Source organism: Callospermophilus lateralis, chromosome 15 (genome assembly GCF_048772815.1).
Source record: "Callospermophilus lateralis isolate mCalLat2 chromosome 15, mCalLat2.hap1, whole genome shotgun sequence".
Classification (NCBI taxonomy): Eukaryota; Metazoa; Chordata; class Mammalia; order Rodentia; family Sciuridae; genus Callospermophilus; species Callospermophilus lateralis.
Genome location: NC_135319.1, coordinates 26,970,251 through 26,991,068, shown reverse-complemented (window position 1 = coordinate 26,991,068; position 20,818 = coordinate 26,970,251). Strand labels below are relative to the sequence as shown.

At 41.7% G+C, this 20,818-nt stretch overlaps 1 pseudogene; it reads right to left on the bottom strand.

Annotated features, from left to right (window-relative positions):
* LOC143381587 (RNA exonuclease 5-like) overlaps positions 1-20,818 on the bottom strand; it is a 109,336-nt pseudogene that overhangs the window by 75,782 nt on the left and 12,736 nt on the right.

The following is a 20,818-nucleotide window of genomic DNA, read 5'->3' as shown; positions in this document are numbered from 1 at the left end:
GTATAGATATTAAAGATTTTTTTTTTCAATTCCAATTCATCCTGAGAATATTCCACGTTTTGCAATTACTATACCTGCACTGAATCATGAAGGTCCTGATCAGAGATATGAATGGAAAGTACTCCCTTAAGCGAAGGCTAACAGTCCAACTATGTGTCAAATTTATGTTAACAAAACAATCCAGCCACTTAGAAATCAAAATCCTGAACTACAAATATTTCACTCTATGGATGATGTATTATTAGCACATGAAGATAAAAACACATTGCTAGAATATTATGCCACACTTACAAACTAATTAAAAATTATAATCTAGAGATAGCAATAGATAAATTACAATTAAATTTTCCAATTAATTATTTAGGAGTTCTATTATCCTCAACCATGGTCTGTCCATCAAAAATTCAAATATGAGTAGATCAACTCAAATCACTTACCAACTTTCAAAGGTTATTAGCATACATAAATTGGATAAGGCCTTATCTAGGCATACCAACAGGAGAGTTGGGACCTTTATTGATATCCTAAAAGGTCCATCAGATCCAAATTCATCCCACATGTTAACGCCTGAAGCAAGAAAGGCATTAAAAATCATTGAAATATATATGAAAAATATGCATTTGGATAGAATTGATATAAGTTTGCCTTTATTATTTATTTTAATACCAACAAAAATATTGCTACAGGAGTATTTTGGCAAGAAGGTCCATTATTGTTGATACATTTATCTTATTCTCCTAACACTATTCTTACTAGGTGTCCTGAGGCTGTAGGACAATTAATATTAAAAGGAATAAAAGCAGCAAAGGGAGTATTTGGAATTTCTCCCAATAAAATTATTACTCCATGTACTATGAATCAAATTGATGAGTTAGCTAATGAGTTAAATACTTGGGCAATAATCATGTGTAAATCTAATGTTTCATTTCATAATCACTTACCATCTAATCCTTTGTTGTCTTTTTGGTCTTTGCAACCTATAGTTTTTCCAAAAATGATAAGAAAAACACCTATCATGAATGCTCCAAATATATTCACTGATGGGTCAAATAATGGTACAACAGCAGTAGTTACCCCTGATCAAACTTTTACGTTTTTAGTACCCAAACAATCAGCTCAAAAGGTAGAGCTTAATGCAGTATTACAAGCTTTTGTGATGTTTAAAGATTCTGTATTTAATTTATTTTCTGATAGTCAGTATATAGTTAATGCTATAGTATCCCTTGAAGATGCTGGTAGAATTTCCCCTTTCTCTACTGTTTTCTCTTTGCTTTCCACTATACAAAGTCTAATCTGGGACAGAAAAGATCCATTCTTTATAGGACATATCAGGGCACATACAGGATTGCCTGGAGCCCTTAGTTTGGGCAATGATTTAGCAGATAAAACTACACATGACATACATATTTTCTCTACAATAGAAGAAGCTATAAATTTTCATAAAAGGTTCCATGTCAATGCTAATATTTTACAAAAGAATTTTAAAATAACTAAGGAACAAGCTAGACAAATAATAAAACAATGTGAAAATTGTGTGACCTTTTTACCACAAGTTAATCTTGAACTCAATCCTAGAGGATTGATACCTAACCATATTTGGCAGATGGACATCACACACTTGCCAGAATTTGGAAAATTAAAATATTTTCATGTTACATTTGATACTTCTTCTAGATTTTTGATGGGCTCCCTTCATGCTGGAGAAAAAACTAAAGATATTATAGCTCATTACTTTCAAAATTTTGCCACTGTGGGTGTTCCATAACAGTTAAAAACAGATAATGGTCCTGGTTATACTTCAACCTCTTTTAAACAATTGTGCTCTCACTTGGCATTACTCATATAACAGGAATCCCATACAATCCACAGGGACAAGGCATAGTTGAAAGAGATCATCAAACTATTAAAATGTACTTATTAAAGCAAAGAGGGAATTGGAAAGGGGTACATATCCCCCAAAGATAAACTTAAAATAACCCTTTTTACTCTAAACTTTTTAAATTTGGATTCATCAGGGCTTACTTCTGTGGAAAGACAAATGTATCCAAAAATTTTACATAAGTCTAAGGTACTTTGGAAGGATATTTTAACGGGACAATGGAAAGGTCCTGACCCAGTGATTGTCTGGAGTCGGGGTTCTGTTTGTGTCTTTCCACAGGGAGAACAGCAGCCGATTTGGATTCCAGAGAGATTAACTAAGGTCCTGACCCAGTGATTGCCTGGAGTCGGGAGTCTGTTTATGTGTTTTCACAGGGAGAACAGCAGCTGATTTGGATTCCAGACAGATTAACTAAAGCGATTTCTACAGACCAAAAAGAAGATGTGATATCCAGAACTCCAGTTTGGTTATTCTTACATCTGTGACAGAACCAGAATGCTTTTTTTAATATCTATTTTATTATTGCCCTTTCCCATATTTTGTTTTTTTGAGCTCATACAGACCTAGGTTAATGTTTTGCTGATCAGTTCTATTTTTTGACTATAGAGTTTTTAAACATTGCAATGGAGATTTCACCTGTAAAAAGTTATAAGGCCTTTACTATTATGTTATGTGTCCTATGAATTATGTGTACACACTTGTGTTTTGTGTTTGAATGTAAGTATGTCTATATGTCATATATGATGAGCGCTCATGAAAAAATGGATCCAAATAATTTTGTTTTATTCACATGATTTAAATGGTTTAATTTAAATTAGGTAAACAACTGTTAAGGATTGTTTTAATAAGTGAACAAAAAAGGAGGTTAACAGATCTGTTTGTTTACTTTTACCTTTCCTTTTCATTATATTTAATAATTCTCTTAAAGATAATGTAAATTATTAAGAAAATTGTTTTCTTTTAGTGCCTTCTGGAATGTTACATAATTTTTTCTTTAGCCATTATTGCCAGAATTCCTATCTTCATCCCAGTGCATGAAGACAAAGATAAAACCAATCTACAGCTTCTGCAATAGCCATCACTGAACTGCTTGCAGAACTTGCCTGGACTATGTATCACTTGTATGCATTGTGAACTCACTTGTATGCATTGTGAACTATCTGTTGGTGCAGCGACTTCTGGTAGTGTTGGGGTATTTATGATGATGGTGTCATCGGTGGTACAATTTTTCCAAAAGGAGCCAACAATTGGCTTGGTGTATCTTCCTCCCTTCTGCTTGTCATGATCGTTCAGCTAAAATTTAGGGGCCAACAGAGGTGAGGCAAAGAACCTCACCCCCCCCCCTGCTGGTACGAAGACCTCTACACAGGTGTGGCTGTTAACTGGACTAGTAGTCAGTGACAGGTAAGATCCAATTACAATGGTACCAACCTAAGACAGGAGGCTGACGCCTTGAGGTCAGCTCATCCGATAATGGGTAAGGACCATATGTACTATTGGACAAACTAAGGCAGACACGGTCCCTAAGCCACATGCTTGTTGTTTAAACAGAGAGGGGGAGATGTTGAGAGCCACAGCCGAAGGGGTCCCAGCAAACTTTCAGACTGCCAGCTGATGATTGGCTCACAGCGGCCCCAGCAACATCTAGCTGATTGGCTCCTCTGCGGTGAAGCTCTTTGGGCTGTTTCCCTGCCGTTTCAGGCCACAGAGCTGCTCATTGGGGGACTTTTTGGCTCTGCCCATGTGACCCAGCCAATCGTCCTCAAGAGGAAGAGGATTGTGGGAGGTGTGGAGGCTGGTGGTGGGGGAGTGTGGCTTGTGGGAAGCCGGTGGTGGCAGTTGGGCTCTGAGGGTTTTTTCCTGAGGAGCTGTTTTGTTTGGTGTGTGTGGTTCTAAAAATAAAGTTAGTTTCTTTTGACAAGTGGCTCCTGAATTGTGCCCAGCCAGACTGTGGGAGGAAAATAAAGGATTTGTAGCTGTGGCTTTTTAAATAGCAATGAAATTAGCAACATTTTTCTGGTGATCTACTCGTAGCAGCACAGACTATTTGAGGATATTCATTTTCATAGTAAATTTGATAATGCCCTCACAATATAAACATCCACTATTATAGCAACATAAAATACAATTTTAAATGCTTTTTAATTAATTGTTTAAATGTATCTTATCTATCTTTATTTCAGCATACTATAGAAGGCATCAACCTAAAGGAACATTGTTAATTGTTTTTTAACATCATCATTATGGATTTTCATCAATAATAAGTGTTCAAACTGCCCTTCATTTATTACTTAAGTATTGTCTTTATATGGTATTTTCCTGTCTCTCAAATAACTAAAACATTTAATATTTCCTAAGATATACAAATATATTCCTTAAAGATTCTTGTAGTATCTAAAACCAAAAAAAAAAAATAGTAGTAATTTCTTCTCCAATTATTTCATGTCTCTTTAAAAATATATTGCTATTGCCAGGCATGGTGGAGCACACCTGTAATCCCAGCAGCTTGGGAGGCTGCTTGTGTGTTCAAAGCCAGCCTCAGCAAAACGAGGTGCTAAGTAATTGAGTGAGACCTTGTCTCTAAATAAAATACAAAATAGGGCTGCGGATGTGGCTCAGTGGTTGAGTGCCCCTGAGTTCAATAGTTCAATCCCTGGTATCATGCCTCCATCACAATATAACTATCTAGATAGATAGATAGATAGATAGATAGATAGATAGATATCTGAGGATAAAGTTCTAATTCTTTCATTAGACCTCCTGTGACATCACCCTAGTGGGGTGAAGGCACTTTGCTAATCCAAAAATGGAAATGGAAGTCAGTCTCCATTTGGTTTTCTTGTGGATGAGGGCTTATTGGTACCTTGTGGGGTTGGAAGTTCTTGATTTCTACTGGATGTTCTCTGACAACCAGTCTGGCAGGGAGGTAGGAACATTTCATTGCAGACTCAGGGTGAAGTGTTGACTTCTACTAAAGTTTGACTGTCTGAAGTTTGAGGTGGAGCCTTTCTAAGTACAATTTTTATAAACTTTCTAAGTACATTTTTGTAAACTTTCTAAGTGCAATTTTTATAAACCTTACAGCACTTTTTAATCAACTGAGAGATGAAAGTCATAGCATTTCTAGAAAATCAAAGTGTAAAGCAATTAAATATGATTTTTAAAAACTTTTACATAAGGAAAGGTAAAGTAGAAAGATTTCTCTTTATTCCTTCTGGTGAGTACAATTGAAAGTCCTAGACATTATTATAAACAGGAGAGCTATGAAGTACACCATGATCAAGTGGGATTCATCCCAGGGATGCAAGATTGATTCAACATATGGAAATCAATAAATGTAATGCATCACATCAATAGGCTCAAAAATAAGAATCATATGACCATCTCAACAGATGCAGAAAAAGCATTTGACAAAATACAGTAACACAAAAAAATTAGGTATAACAGAAACATATCTCAACATTCTAAAAGCTACCTATGCTAAGTCCCAGGCCAACACCATTCTAAATGGAGAAAAATTAAAGGCATTCCCTCTAAAAACTGAAACAAGACAGGGATGCCCTCTTTCACCACTTCTATTTAACATAGTTCTTGAAACACTGACCAGAGCAATTAGATAGATGAAAAAAAATAAAGGGATATGCATAGGAAATGAAGAACTTAAATTAACACTATTTGCTGATGTATGATTCTATGCCGAGAAGACCCAAAAAGTTCCACCAGAAAACTTCTAGAACTAGTAAATGAATTCAGCAAAGTAGCAGAATATAAAATCAACACCCATAAATCAAAGACATTTCTGTATATCAGTGACAAATCCTCTGAAAGGGAAATGTGGAAAACTACCCCATTTTCAATAGCCTCAAATAAAACAAAATACTTGTGAATCAACTTACCAAAAGAAATAAAAAAAAATCTATACAATAAAAACTACAGAATCCTAAAGAAAGAAACCAAAAAAAAAAAAAAAAAAAGACCTTAGAAGACGGAAAGACCTACCTTGCTCTTGGATAGGCAGAATAAATATTATCAAAATGACCATGCTTCCAAAAACACTATACAGTTTTAATGAAATTCTGGTCAAAATCCCAATGGCATTTCTCAGAGAAATAGAAAAAGCAATCATGAAATTCATCTAGAAAAACAAGAGACCCAGAATAACTAAAGCAATCCTTAGCAGGAAGAGTGAAGCAGGTGGCATCACTATACCAGTTCTTCAACTACAGAGCAATAGTAACAAAAACAGCATGGTATTGGCACCAAAACAGACTGGTAGACCAATGGTACAAAATAGAGAACACAGAGACTAATCCACAAAATTACAACTATCTTATATTAGACAAAGTTGCCAAAAACATGCACTGGAGCAAAGACCACCTTTTCAACAAATGATGCTGGCAAAACTGAAAATTCCGTATGCAACAAAATGAAATAAACCCCCTATCTCTCACCATGCACAGAACTCAACTCAAAGTGGATCAAGGACTTAGGAATTAAATCAGAGACCCTGTGTCTAATAGAAGAAAAGTAGGCCTTAATCTCCATCATGTGGGATTAGGCCCCAACTTCCTTAATAAGACTCCTGTGGTGCAAGAATTAAAATCAAGAATCAGTAAATGGGATGGATTCAAACTAAAACAGTTTCTTCTCAGCAAAAGAAACAATCTGTGAGGTAAACAGAGAGCCTACATATTGCAAGAAATTCTTTACCCCTCACACATCAGATAGAACACTAATCTCTAGGGTATATAAAGAACTCAAAAAGCTAAACACCAAATAAGCAAATAATCCAATCAATATGTAGGCCAAGGATCTGAGCAGACACTTCTCAGAAGAGGATATACAATCAATATATAATAAACAATCAATCAACAAATATATGAAAAAAAATGTCCATCATTGTTAGCAATTAGAGAAATGCAAATCAAAATCACTCTAAGATATCATCTCACTCCAGTCAGATGGCAGCTATTATGAAGACAAACAACAGTAAGTTTTGGCAAGAATGGGGAGAAAAAGGTACACTCATATATTGCTGGTGGGGCTGCAAATTGTTTCAGCCAAAATGGAAAACAATATGGAGATTCCTTAGAAAACCATTTGACCCAGCTATCCCTCTCCTTTTTCTATACCCAAGGGACTTAAAAACAGCATACTACAGGAACACAGCCACATCAATGTTTATTGCAGTGCAATTCACAACAGCTAAACTGTGAAACCAACCTAGATGCTTTTCAGTAGATGAATGGATTAAAAAAATGTGGCATATGTACACATTGGAATATTACTCAGCAATAAAAGAAAATAAAATCATGGCATTTGCAGTTAAATGGATGGTGTTGGAGAAGATAATGCTAAGTGAAGTTAGCCAATTCCAAAGAATAAATGCTGAATGTTTTCTCTGATATAAGTAGGAAGATTCACAGTGATGTAGGGAGGGGGAGTATGGGAGGAACAGACAAACTCTAGATAGGTGAAAGGGGTGGGAGTGGAAGGGAGCGGGAAAGGGGTTAGAAATTATGGTGGATTGTAATGAACATCATTATACAAAGTAAATGAAATATGAAGATATAAATTAATGTGAATATACTATATATACAACCAGAGATATGAAAAACTGTGCTCTGTTGTGGTGAGCCGCTTCTGCAGATTATGGTCGCCATTGCAGGATGGCGCTGGCTCCACTGTGGTCTGTGACAAACAACTCCTTGTTTGGGAGAGTTGGTGCATGGTTTTTCAGCACCCTGTGAGAAAGTTCCACGTGGCAGCTTCGCATTGGGGCTTGGGATGCTTTATTAAGGCTGGGAGGGGCATCCGACCAGGAATTAGAAGAAATATCAAGGGCCTGAATAAACTGCTGAAAGAAGATTCCTGAGTTGCGTCTTCCTTGCAGGCAAGGGGTCGCGACAAGTGGTGCTGAAAACCCGGGAACCAGAACTTTCAGCAGTCAGGGGTGTTGCACCGGTTAGTCCCAGGTAAGTGGGATCCGCGATCAAAGCGGGGATTAGTCCCAGGTAAGTGGGATCCGCGATCAAAGCGGCAGCTCCTCTGTAAAGCCAGAGAGAGCATTACATCTTATTGCAGCTGCACTGTGTACTTTCGCTTTTACTTTCACTTTTGTTTTTTGTGCGTCTTTTGTTGTGTCATGGGTGCCGTATCTTCAAGTCCGCTTCTCCTGGCCCTAGATGACCTGTTACGTTCCAAGGGCCTAGAAGTGAAACGTAGTACTTTACAGAGATTTTTACAGAAGACAGATATTGCTGCACCGTGGTTTGCGTTCTCAGGCAGCCTTACTATACCTAGCTGGGATAAGTTAGGCACAGATCTTGACTTTGCTTCTGAGCAGGGCATATTAGAGGGTGGGGTGATACCCCTTTGGAAGATGATCCGTAGTTGCCTCGCAGATGGCAGATGTCAGGAAGCACTTACTAAAGGACAAGAAGTTTTAGAGCAATTACATGAGGAAAGATCAGAAACGGCAGGCAGTGAGGTATTTCAGGAGGGTGGGAGTGTGCGGAGCGAGAAACAGGGGAAGAGGCGATTGTCTCTGGCACGAAGTGAGGTATTTCAGGAGGAAGGGAGTATGCGGAGCGAGAAACGGGGGAGGAAACGATTGTATCCAGATCTCAGTACGCTGCGCACACTCCCATGCAAAAGTGGGTCAGAAGAGGAGGAGGATGAGGAGGAGGAGCTCGGGAGACTGTCTCGTCAGCTAGGGAGTCTAACTATAGGAGAAGGGAACAAAAATAAACAGGAGCTCAAGAAAAATGATCCTCCGGATCCGCCGCCGTACGGTGGGGGTGTTTCGAGGAGAGCTTTCCATGCCCAAACATGGAAGGCTGTTAACGCTGAGATGGGTCTTGCTTATCCAGTTTTCCAGGATGACAATAGGGGAAGATTCCATGAGCCCTTAGATTTCAAAATTGTGAAGACCCTGGCGGAGTCTGTGCGCACTTATGGGGTGGATGCCGCCTTCACACTAACTCAGGTGGAGAGTCTGTCTAGATACTGTATGACTCCCTCTGATTGGGCTAGCCTTGTTCGGGCTTGTGTTTCTCCAGGCAAATATTTGGACTGGAGAGCCTTTGTGCTAGAGGGCGCGGTAAAGCAGGCCACCCAAAACTATGTGGCGGGACACCCCCATTGGGACAAGGATATGCTTTTGGGACAAGGCAGATTTGCTAATCAACAGACAGGATTCCCTCCTGAGGCATATGATCAAATTAACAACATTTGCATTCGGGCATAGAAGTCACTTCCAAATAGAGGAGAGGTGTCTAGTAACTTGACTAAGATTCTGCAGGGCCCTACAGAACCCTTTTCAGATTTTGTAGCAAGGATGATGGATGCCGCTGGAAAGATTTTTGGGGACCCTAATAGGCACCTACAGGGGCGTAAGCATCCTGTGCAAGGTCATCAAAAGCTTAACAGGTTTGGTCTGGGTTTTTCCTAGGGGCCACTGGGGCTCAAATACCCATAACATGGCTCACCGAGGAGCCTGTTTGGGTGCCTCAGTGGCCTCTTCCCTCGGCTAAACTGGCAGCAGCCCATGATCTAGTCAAAGAACAACTTGACTTGGGTCACATCCAACCTTCTACTTCTCCATGGAATACTCCCATATTTGTCATTAAGAAAAAATCAGGGAAGTGGCGCCTACTGCATGATCTACGAGCAGTTAATGCTCAGATGCAACTTATGGGGCCCATTCAAAGAGGGCTGCCTCTGCTCTCCTCTGTTCCTCAAGGCTGGCATATAATTGTTATTGACATTAAAGACTGTTTCTTTTCCATTCCTTTGCATCCTAAAGACTCACAACGTTTTGCTTTCACCCTTCCCTCGTGTAATCACGAGGAACCAGATCAAAGGTTTGAGTGGGTGGTGTTGCCGCAGGGGATGGCTAATAGTCCCACGATGTGCCAGATGTATGTGGGGAAGGCACTCGCACCTCTCAGACGTAAGTATTCCTCCACCAAGATCATTCATTATATGGATGATGTGTTATTGGCCACAAAATTAGAACAGACAGTTAATGAGGCTTATAAAGAACTCGTGATGCTGTTGGCTCAACATGGACTGCACATCGCACCTGAAACGGTTCAAACGGGGGATTCTATCAGGTATTTGGGAGCGACAATTGGGTATGACAAATTAAAACCGCAAAAAATTACCATCAGGACTCAAGATCTCCAAACTCTAAATGATTTTCAAAAATTGCTGGGAGATATTAATTGGATAAGAGGATATTTACATATTCCTAATATTGTGCTCCAGCCTTGGTATGATACTCTTAAGGGTGATCCAGATCTTGCTTCCCCTCGTAGCCTCACTACTGAGGCTAGAGCGGCCCTTATAAAAGTAGAACGAGCTATACAGCATGCCACTCTATGCAGGCTCCAGAGTGATAAACCTTTCCAGTTATGTGTGCTTGCCACTATGCGGCAGCCTACTGGGGTACTGTGGCAAGATGGGCCTTTACTATGGATCCACCCACATGTATCCCCAGGAAAATCCTTAGAATATTATCCTGATGCTGTTGCAGCGTTGGCACTTAAAGGGATTCAACAAAGCATTCAATTTTTCGGCCAATCACCTTCTTCTCTTATCATACCCTACACTAAAGCTCAACTTAATGTTTTATGTGCTACTCTAGACAACTGGGCTATTCTGTGTTGCTCGTTTCAAGGGGGGATTGATAATCACTACCCTTCTCATCCATTACTCCATTTTGTTAAAGAACATCCCATCATTTTCCCTAAGGTAACTTCATCCAGTCCAATTCCGGGGGCTGTTAACATTTTTACTGATGGTTCCAAGTCTGGAATGGGAGCTTATGTAATCAATGAGTCTCCCCCTATCCAGCATCAATTTGCTCCTGGAAATCCACAATGGGTAGAACTACAAATTGTTATTGAAGTTTTTAAACAGTGTTCTTTTCCTTTTAATCTTATTTCGGACTCCAGCTATGTGGTACAAGCACTAAAAGTCCTGGAGGCCGTGGGAGCTATTAGTGATGCCCACAATGTGTCTGCTTACTTTACTCAGCTTCAACAGCTTATCTCTAACCGCACTGCTTCTTTTTATCCAATGCACATCCAGGCTCACACCTCTCTTCCTGGTCCGTTATCCCAGGGTAATGCCTGTGCAGACTTAGCCACTAGAGGTCAATTGATATGCTTGGCTTCCTCCTTAGAGGGGGCTAAGTTGTTTCACCAAAACTTCCATGTTAATGCATTAACGCTGCGCAGGCATTTTTCCATTTCAAGAGCGGATGCTCGGCAGATAGTATTGCAATGTCCCCATTGTGTCACATTTCTTCATCCCCCTAATTATGGAGTAAACCCACGGGGATTAAAGCCATTGGTTGTTTGGCAAATGGATGTGACACATATACCTGACTTTGGTAACCTTAAGTATGTGCATGTTTCCATTGATACGTGCTCTGGAATTATCCATGCTTCTGCTTTATCAGGAGAAAAGGCACGTAATGTCATTACTCACTGTTTAGAGGCATGGGCAGCATGGGGTGCACCTGCATCCCTTAAGACTGATAATGGACCGGCTTATACTGGCAGACAATTTACAGCTTTTTGTTCTACTATGGGAGTGCAACTTACTCATGGTTTGCCTTATAATCCTCAAGGACAAGGCATTGTTGAGCGTGCTCATCGCACCTTAAAAAAAACTTTACAAAAACAAAAAGGGGGAATAGGAGCTAAACACGCTCCTAAAGAACGCCTGTCCTTAGCTCTCTTTACCATTAATTTTTTGAATTTGGATATTCATGGTCGCTCTGCGGCCGATAGACATGTGTCCCCTCAGCCCTCTGTGATTGGCTATGTTAAGTGGAAGGATGTTCTTACGGGCCAATGGAACGACCCTGACCCCGTGCTGACATGGGCACGAGGATCTGTATGTGTTTTTCCCCAGGATCGTACGGAACCGTTGTGGGTCCCTGAACGCTTGACAAGAAGAGTCTTGACATCAACTGACCAGCAACAAGAGATACCACAACAATCCTGTGATGAGGATCTTCATTCTGCTAAGTGCTCTGGCTCTGGTGCTGGTGCCGATGGCACAGGCGACACCAATGCGGTGGTGGGCAGTGGCATGGGCATGGCCAATGCCGATGCCGGTTCATGGTAATTCTAGTGTCCTCCCCACTCTTTTTTCTACCTCATGTGAGATGTCTGCTCCCTGTGCCTCTCCTAGAGGGGACATGGAGAGAATTTTTAATCAATCTCAAGTTAATCTCACAGGAGTTTTTTGTTTCAGCCTTAGAAACGCTAATTGCATTAGCCTTAAGACCAAAAATTTGACTAACTGGGAGGACCCATTGCGGTCCAATCAGGTCTCAGGAAGCATTATCAGTGCTGTATTGAGCAAGGTAGCTTCGGGGAAGCAATCAGGCTCATGGACCCCTGCAAACAGCAGCTCTGCTCTTAATATAACTACCTTGGCTATTATCTCCGAGGTACTAATCCCAGTGCCTCCTTCTTCTAGTAGTATTCATGATGCCACTCATTTCAAGGCCTCTCCTTACTGTTCCCCTAATCTTGGTTTCCCCCCAACATTTACGCCTTGTCAGGATCATTCTTGGGAGAAACATCAAGTTGCTAAATGTTTCTCCCTTTCCCCCTCTCTTAAGAGGTATGTTTATAACTTTAACAATAGTGCCAGCTCCTCTACAGGAGTAGGTTGGTCCTGGTTTCAATGGCTGATTTCCAATGAAAAGGGGGCTTCAGCCGATATTTCTGCACTGGCTCAGTTGGTAGGAGCCAAAAGTTGGCTGGCTAATGTTTCTGGTACTGTTAGGGAAAGTGAACGAGGTAATAGACTTACATCTGTTTCATTCAACTCTCTGTTGTATAATGCCACATTGCCTCCTGCAATGGTCTGTGTCCAATCCCCCTTCTTATTCCTTTTGGCTAAGGCCACCTCGTCGGGGATGCTGGATTGTTCTCATACTACCTGTCTCTTATCTGAGTGTTGGAATGGTTCCTGGACTGTAGCAGTGGTTATGAAAATTCCAACTTTCGTCCCAATCCCGGTCACTGCGGATCCTGATAAATTCCCTATTGTTGAGCTACTTAGAGTCCGCAGAGATTTTGGAATCACAGCGGCTATAGTGACAGCCGTGGCGGTATCTGCTGCTGCAGCGGTTACGGCCAGAGTGGCTATGGCAAATCAAGTACAAACTGCTGCCACCATTAATCAAGTTGTCCAACAAACTTCCACTATACTTGAATCTCAAAATACAATTAATCAACATATTTTGTCAGGGATTTTAGCTGCCAACCAAAGAATAGATTTACTCCAAGCTCAGGTAGAAGAATTGGCTGACTTAGTGCTTTTGGGTTGTGTTGACCAACATGCACATTTATGCATAACCTCTGTCAGATTTAATGATTACAGGAATGCTTCCCGCATCATTGGTGAATATTTGGCTGGAAATTGGTCCATGGAAGCGGAAGACATGATCCAGTCTCAACTAACCCAGATAGCTGTCTTGAATAACACCCGTGTTGATCCTGTGACTTTGGGTCAATTCACCGATTGGATATCTTCTGCTTTTTCCTTTTTTAAAGAGTGGGTGGGGGTAGGCATTTTTGGTGCAATGTGTTGCTTCGGTATGTTTCTCTGTTTGTGGTTTCTCTGTCGCCTCAAGGCCCGCAATGCTCATGATAAGGCTATGATCATCCAAGCTCTTGCAGCTTTAGAAAATGGCAATTCACCTCAAGTCTGGCTTGCGCATCTTAAACAGTAAATCTTTGACATGGTCGTTGCACCCCAAGTTATTATAACATTGCACTGGGATTGGCATGTCTTTCCTCGTTATTTTCTTTTTTTTTTTTTTTTATTAATTTTTATTGTAGGTTGTTCAAAACATTACATAGTTCTTGATATATCATATTTCACACTTTGATTCAAGTGGGATATGAACTCCCATTTTTACCCCATATACAGATTGCAGAATCACTTCAGTTGCACAACCATTGATTTACATATTGCCATTCTGGAGTCTGTTGTATTCTGCTGCCTTTCCTATCCTCTACTATCCCCCCTCCCCCCTCCCCTCCCCTCTTCTCTCTCTACCCCCTCTACTGTAATTCATTTCTCCCCCTTATATTTTCCCTCCTTTCCCCTCACTTCCTCTTGTATGTAATTTTGTATACCCCTGAGGGTCTCCTTCCATTTACATGCAATTTCCCTTCTCTCTCCCTTTCCCTCCCACCTCTCATCCCTGTTTAATGTTAATCTTCTTCTCATGCTCTTCTTCCCTACTCTGTTCTTAGTTACTCTCCTTATATCAAAGAAGACATTTGGCATTTGTTTTTAAGGGATTGGCTAGCTTCACTTAGCATAATCTGCTCTAATGCCATCCATTTCCCTCCAAATTCTATGATTTTGTCATTTCTTAATGCAGAGTAATACTCCATTGTGTATAAATGCCACATTTTTTTTTATCCATTCGTCTATTGAAGGGCATCTAGGTTGGTTCCACAGTCTTGCTATTGTGAATTGTGCTGCTATGAACATGGATGTAGCAGTGTCCCTATAGTGTGCTCTTTTTAGGTCTTTAGGGAATAGACCGAGTAGTGGAATAGCTGGATCAAATGGTGGTTCCATTCCGAGCTTTCCAAGAAATCTCCATACTGCTTTCCAAATTGGCCGCACCAATTTGCAGTCCCACCAGCAATGTACAAGAGTACCCTTTTCCCCACATCCTCGCCAGCACTTGTTGCTGTTTGACTTCCTAATGGCTGCCAATCTTACTGGAGTGAGATGGTATCTTAGGATGGTTTTGATTTGCATTTCTCTGACTGCTAGAGATGGTGAGCATTTTTTCATATACTTGTTGATTGATTGTATGTCCTCCTCTGAGAAATTTCTGTTCAGGTCCTTGGCCCATTTGTTGATTGGGTTATTCATTATCTCATTGTCTAATTTTTTTAGTTCTTTGTATATTCTGGATATTAGGGCTCTGTCTGAAGTGTGAGGAGTAAAGATTTGTTCCCAGGACGTAGGCTCCCTATTTACCTCTCTTATTGTTTCTTTTGCTGAGAAAAAACTTTTTAGTTTGAGTAAGTCCCATTTGTTGATTCTAGTTATTAACTGTTGTGCTATGGGTGTCCTATTGAGGAATTTGGAGCCCGACCCCACAGTATGTAGATCATAGCCAACTTTTTCTTCTATCAGACGCCATGTCTCTGATTTGATATCAAGTTCCTTGATCCACTTTGAGTTAACTTTTGTGCATGGCGAGAGAAAGGGATTCAGTTTCATTTTGTTGCATATGGATTTCCAGTTTTCCCAACACCATTTGTTGAAGATGCTATCCTTCTTCTATTTCATGCTTTTAGCCCCTTTATCAAATATAAGATAGTTGTAGTTTTGTGGATTGGTTTCTGTGTCCTCTATTCTGTACCATTGGTCCACCTGCCTGTTTTGGTACCAGTACCATGCTGTTTTTGTTACTATTGCTCTGTAGTATAGTTTGAAGTCTGGTATAGCTATACCGCCTGATTCACATTTCCTGCTTAGAATTGTTTTTGCTATTCTGGGTCTTTTATTTTTCCATATGAATTTCATGATTGCTTTCTCTATTTCTACAAGAAATGCCGTTGGGATTTTGATTGGCATTGCATTAAACCTATAGAGAACTTTTGGTAATATCGCCATTTTGATGATGTTACTTCTACCTATCCATGAACAGGGTATATTTTTCCATCTTCTAAGATCTTCTTCTATTTCTCTCTTTAGGGTTCTGTAGTTTTCATTGTATAAGTCTTTCACCTCTTTTGTTAGGTTGATTCCCAAGTATTTTATTTTCTTTGAGGATATTGTGAATGGGGTGGTTGTCCTCATTTCCATTTCAGAGGATTTGTTGCTGATATACAGGAATGCCTTTGATTTATGCGTGTTGATTTTATAGCCTGCCACTTTGCTGAATTCATTTATTAGCTCTAATAGTTTCTTTGTAGACCCTTTTGGGTCTGCTAGGTATAGAATCATGTCATCTGCAAATAGTGATAATTTGAGTTCTTCTTTTCCTATTTTTATGCCTTTAATTTCTTTCGTCTGTCTAATTGCTCTGGCCAGTGATTCAAGAACTATGTTGAACAGAAGTGGTGAGAGAGGGCATCCCTGTCTTGTTCCAGATTTTAGAGGGAATGCCTTCAGTTTTTCTCCATTCAGAATGATGCTAGCCTGAGGCTTAGCATAGATTGCTTTTACAATGTTGAGGTATGTTCCTGTTATCCCTAGTTTTTCTAGAGTTTTGAACATAAAGGGATGCTGTACTTTGTCGAATGCTTTTTCCGCATCTATCGAGATGACCATATGGTTCTTATTTTTAAGCCTGTTGATGTGGTGAATAACATTTATTGATTTCCGTATATTGAACCAACCTTGCATCCCCGGGATAAATCCTACCTGATCATGGTGCACAATTTTTTTGATATGTTTTTGTATCCGGTTCGCCAGAAGTTTATTGAGGATTTTTGAATCTAGGTTCATTAGAGATATTGGTCTGTAGTTTTCTTTCTTTGAAGTGTCTTTGTCTGGTTTAGGAATCAGGGTGATGTTGGCCTCATAGAATGAATTTGGAAGTTCTCCCTCTTTTTCTATTTCCTGAAATAGCTTGAAAAGTATTGGTGTTAATTCCTCTTTAAAGGTTTTGAAAAACTCTGCTGTATACCCATCCGGTCCTGGGCTTTTCTTAGTTGGTAGTCTTTTGATGGTATCTTCTATTTCCTCAATTGATATTGGTCTGTTTAGGTTGTCAATATCCTCCTGACTCAATCTGGGCAAATCATATGACTTAAGAAATTTATCGATGCCTTCACTATCTTCTATTTTATTGGAGTATAAGGATTCAAAATAATTTCTGATAATCTTCTGTATTTCTGAAGTGTCTGTTGTGATATTGCCTTTTTCATCCCGTATGCTGGTAATTTGAGTTCTCTCTCTTCTTCTCTTTGTTAGCGTGGCTAAGGGTCTGTCGATTTTATTTATTTTTTCAAAGAACCAACTTTTAGTTTTGTCAATTTTTTCAATTGTTTCTTTCGTTTCGATTTCATTAATTTCAGCTCTGATTTTAATTATTTCTTGTCTTCTACTTCTTTTGCTGTTGTTTTGCTCTTCTTTTTCTAGGATTTTGAGTTGAAGTATTAGATCATTTATTTGTTGGTTTTTTCTTTTTTTAAGGAATGAACTCCAAGCAATAAATTTTCCTCTTAGAACTGCTTTCAATGTGTCCCATAGATTCCGATATGTTGTGTCTGTGTTTTCATTTATCTCTAAGAATTTTTTAATTTCCTCCTTGATGTCTTCTATAACCCATTGATCATTCAGTAACCTATTGTTCATTCTCCAAGTGATGCATGATTTTTCCTTACTTCTTTTATCATTGATTTTCAATTTCATTCCATTATGATCAGATAATATGCATGGTATTATCTCTACTCCTTTATATTGTCTAATAGTTGCCCTGTGACATAATATATGATCTATTTTTGAGAAGGATCCATGTGCTGCTGAGAAAAAAGTGTAACTGCTTGATGTTGGGTGGTATATTCTATATATGTCAATTAAGTCTAGGTTATTAATTGTGTTATTGAGCTCTATAGTTTCCTTATTCAACTTTTGTTTGGAAGATCTGTCCAGTGGTGAGAGAGGTGTGTTGAAGTCTCCCATGATTATTGTATGGTGGTCTATTAGACTCTTGAACTTGAGAAGAGTTTGTTTGATGAACATAGCTGCACCATTGTTTGGGGCATATATATTTATGATTGTTATGTCTTGTTGGTGTATGGTTCCCTTGAGAAGTATGTAGTGTCCCTCTTCATCCCTTTTGATTAACTTTGGCTTGAAATCTATTTTATTTGAAATGAGTATGGACACTCCTGCTTGTTTCCGAAGTCCATATGAGTGATATGATTTTTCCCAACCTTTCACCTTCAGTCTATGTATGTCTTTTCCTATCAAATGCGTCTCCTGAAGGCAGCATATTGTTGGGTCTTGTTTAGTGATCCATTCTGCTAGCCTGTGTCTCTTAATTGGTGAGTTTAAGCCATTAACATTTAGAGTTATTATTGAGATATGGGTTGTTCTTCCAGCCATATTTGTTTATTTATGTTACTAAACATGGTTTGTTTTCCTCTTTGATTATTCCCCCCCACCTTTACTGTACTACCTCCCGCTGTTGGTTTTCATTGATATTTTCCATTTCCTCTTCCTGTAATATTTTGCCAAGGATGTTTTGAAGAGCTGGTTTTCTAGCTGCAAATTCTTTTAACTTTTGTTTATCATGGAAGGTTTTAATTTCATCTTCCATCCTGAAGCTTAATTTCGCTGGATACACAATTCTTGGTTGGAACCCCTTTTCTTTCAGTGTTTGAAATATGTTATTCCAGGATCTTCTAGCTTTCAGAGTCTGTGTTGAAAGATCAGCTGTTATCCTGATTGGTTTACCCCTAAATGTAATCTGCTTCCTTTCTCTTGTAGCTTTTAAAATTCTCTCCTTATTCTGTATGTTGGGCATCTTCATTATAATGTGTCTAGGTGTGGATCTCTTATGATTTTGCACATTCGGCGTCCTGTAGGCTTCTAGGATTTGGGATTCTGTCTCATTCTTCAAGTCTGGGAAGTTTTCTCGTATTATTTCGTTGAATAGATTGCTCATTCCTTTGGTTTGGACCTCAATACCTTCCTGTATCCCCATGACCCTTAAGTTGGGTCTCTTTATGTTATCCCATATTTCTTGAATGTTCTGCTCATGGTTTCTTAACAGCTTTGCTGAGCTGTCTATGTTCTTCTCCAGTTGAAATACTTTGTCTTCATTGTCTGATGTTCTATCTTCTAAGTGTTCTACTCTGCTGGTAGTATTCTCAATTGAGTTTTTAAGTTGGTTTATTGTTTCCTGCATTTCCAGGATTTCTGTTTGTTTGTTTTTTATAACCTCTATCTCCCTGTATAATTGATCTTTTGCTTCTTGGATTTGTTTATGTAATTTATTGTCAAAGTGGTCGAAGTGGTCTTTCATTGTCTGATTTTGCTGTCTAATGTCTTCCTTGAGACTCCAGATCATCTGAAGCATGTATATCCTGAATTCTTTATCTGACATTCCATCTGCTGCAGATATTACCTCTTCTAAAGTTGAGTTGACCTGCATTGCTTGTGGTCCTTTCTTTCCTTGTCTTTTCATACTGATCGCGTTTCTTTCTGCTTGGTGAAACTTCTGGTAGCCACGCCCCCGTATCTGGTGCAAGAGACCTCAGTTGTCAGCACTGGTGGGAGCTGTAGCTGGGAGACCCGCGCCGCGAGGCTCCCGCCGGCTCCTGCGTCAGCGCCGCCTCAGCTCCCGCCAGTTCCCGTGCCGCTGCCGAGGTTCCCGCCAGCTCCGGCCGGCTCCCTCGCCGCTCCTGCTAATTTAGAATCCGCTGGGAAGGAATCTCTTTGGCCGATCTTTGGTGACTTCCCCTCTCTGCTATGGCGGGCCCCTGGCTCCTTGCAGGAGTGACCGAAGGGAGAGGTGGAACTGGCTTGTCTCTGGTCTGACACAATCTCTGGTTTTAGATCCCAGTTCGCTAATTCATAGAGGCTTGGTTAGATTTCCTTCCCATCCTCTCAAGGGGGGGAGCCCTTTCCCGGGTGGGCAGGGCCGTTAGCAGAGCCAGAAGGGCACGTGCCTTCTGTCGGGCCAGGCAGGGACCCTTCTGGCTGCGCTGGGCCGCCGGGGGCGCCCACAGAGCCAGGCAGATGGCGCCCGCGTGGCTAAGAGCCGGGCGGGGTGACCCTTCGCAGAGCGGGCGGGCTGCCAGGAGTGCCGGGATGGTGGGAGCTGTCTGCCGGCCGGGCAGGGACCCTTCTCGACGAGCAGGGCCGCTGGGGGCGCTTGTAAAGCCGGGCGGCTGCAGCCTCGTGGCTAAGAACCAGGTGGGCGGGGTGGCTGTTTGCAGAGCAAGAGCGGAATGGCGGGAGCTGTCTGCCGGCAGGGCGGGGACCCTTCTCGCCGAGCAGGGCCACCGGGGGCGCTTGCAAAGCCAGGTGGCTGCAGCCACGTGGCTAAGACCCAGGCGGGCGGGGTGGCTGTTTGCAGGGCAAGAGCGGGACCGCCAGGGTAGCCGGGATGGCGGAAACTGTCTGTTGGCCGGGCAGGGACCCTTCTCACTGAGCAGGGCCGCCGGGGGCGCTTTTAAAGCCGGGCGGCTGCAGCCTCGTGGCTAAGAACCAGGCGGGCAGGGTGGCTGTTTGCAGAGCAAGAGCGGAATGGCGGGAGCTGTCTGCCGGCAGGGCGGGGACCCTTCTCGCCGAGCAGGGCCGCCGGGGGCGCTTGCAAAGCCAGGTGGCTGCAGCCACGTGGCTAAGACCCAGGCGGGCGGGGTGGCTGTTTGCAGGGCAAGAGCGGGACCGCCAGGGTAGCCGGGATGGCGGAAGCTGTCTGTCGGCCGGGCAGGGACCCTTCTCGCCGAGCAGGGTCACCGGGGGCGCTTGTAAAGCCGGGCGGCTGCAGCCTCGTGGCTAAGAACCAGGCGGGCGGGGTGGCTGTTTGCAGAACAAGAGCGCAATGGCGGGAGCTGTCTGCCGGCAGGGCGGGGACCCTTCTCGCCGAGCAGGGCCGCCGGGGGTGCTTGTAAAGCCGGGTGGCTGCAGCCGCGTGGCTAAGAACCAAGCGGGCGGGGTGGCTGTTTGCAGAACAAGAGTGGAATGGCGGGAGCTGTCTGCCGGCCGGGCGGGGACCCTTCTCGCCGAGCAGGGCCGCCGGGGGCCTCTTGTAAAGCCGGGTGACTGCAGCCGCGTGGCTAAGAACCAGCCGGGTGGGGTGGCTGTTCGCCGAGCGAAAGCAGGGCTGCCAGGGTAGCCGGGATGGCGGGAGCTGTCTGCTGGCTGGGCGGGGACCCTTCTGCCGCGCTGCTCTGGGCCGCCTGCCGCTTGCAG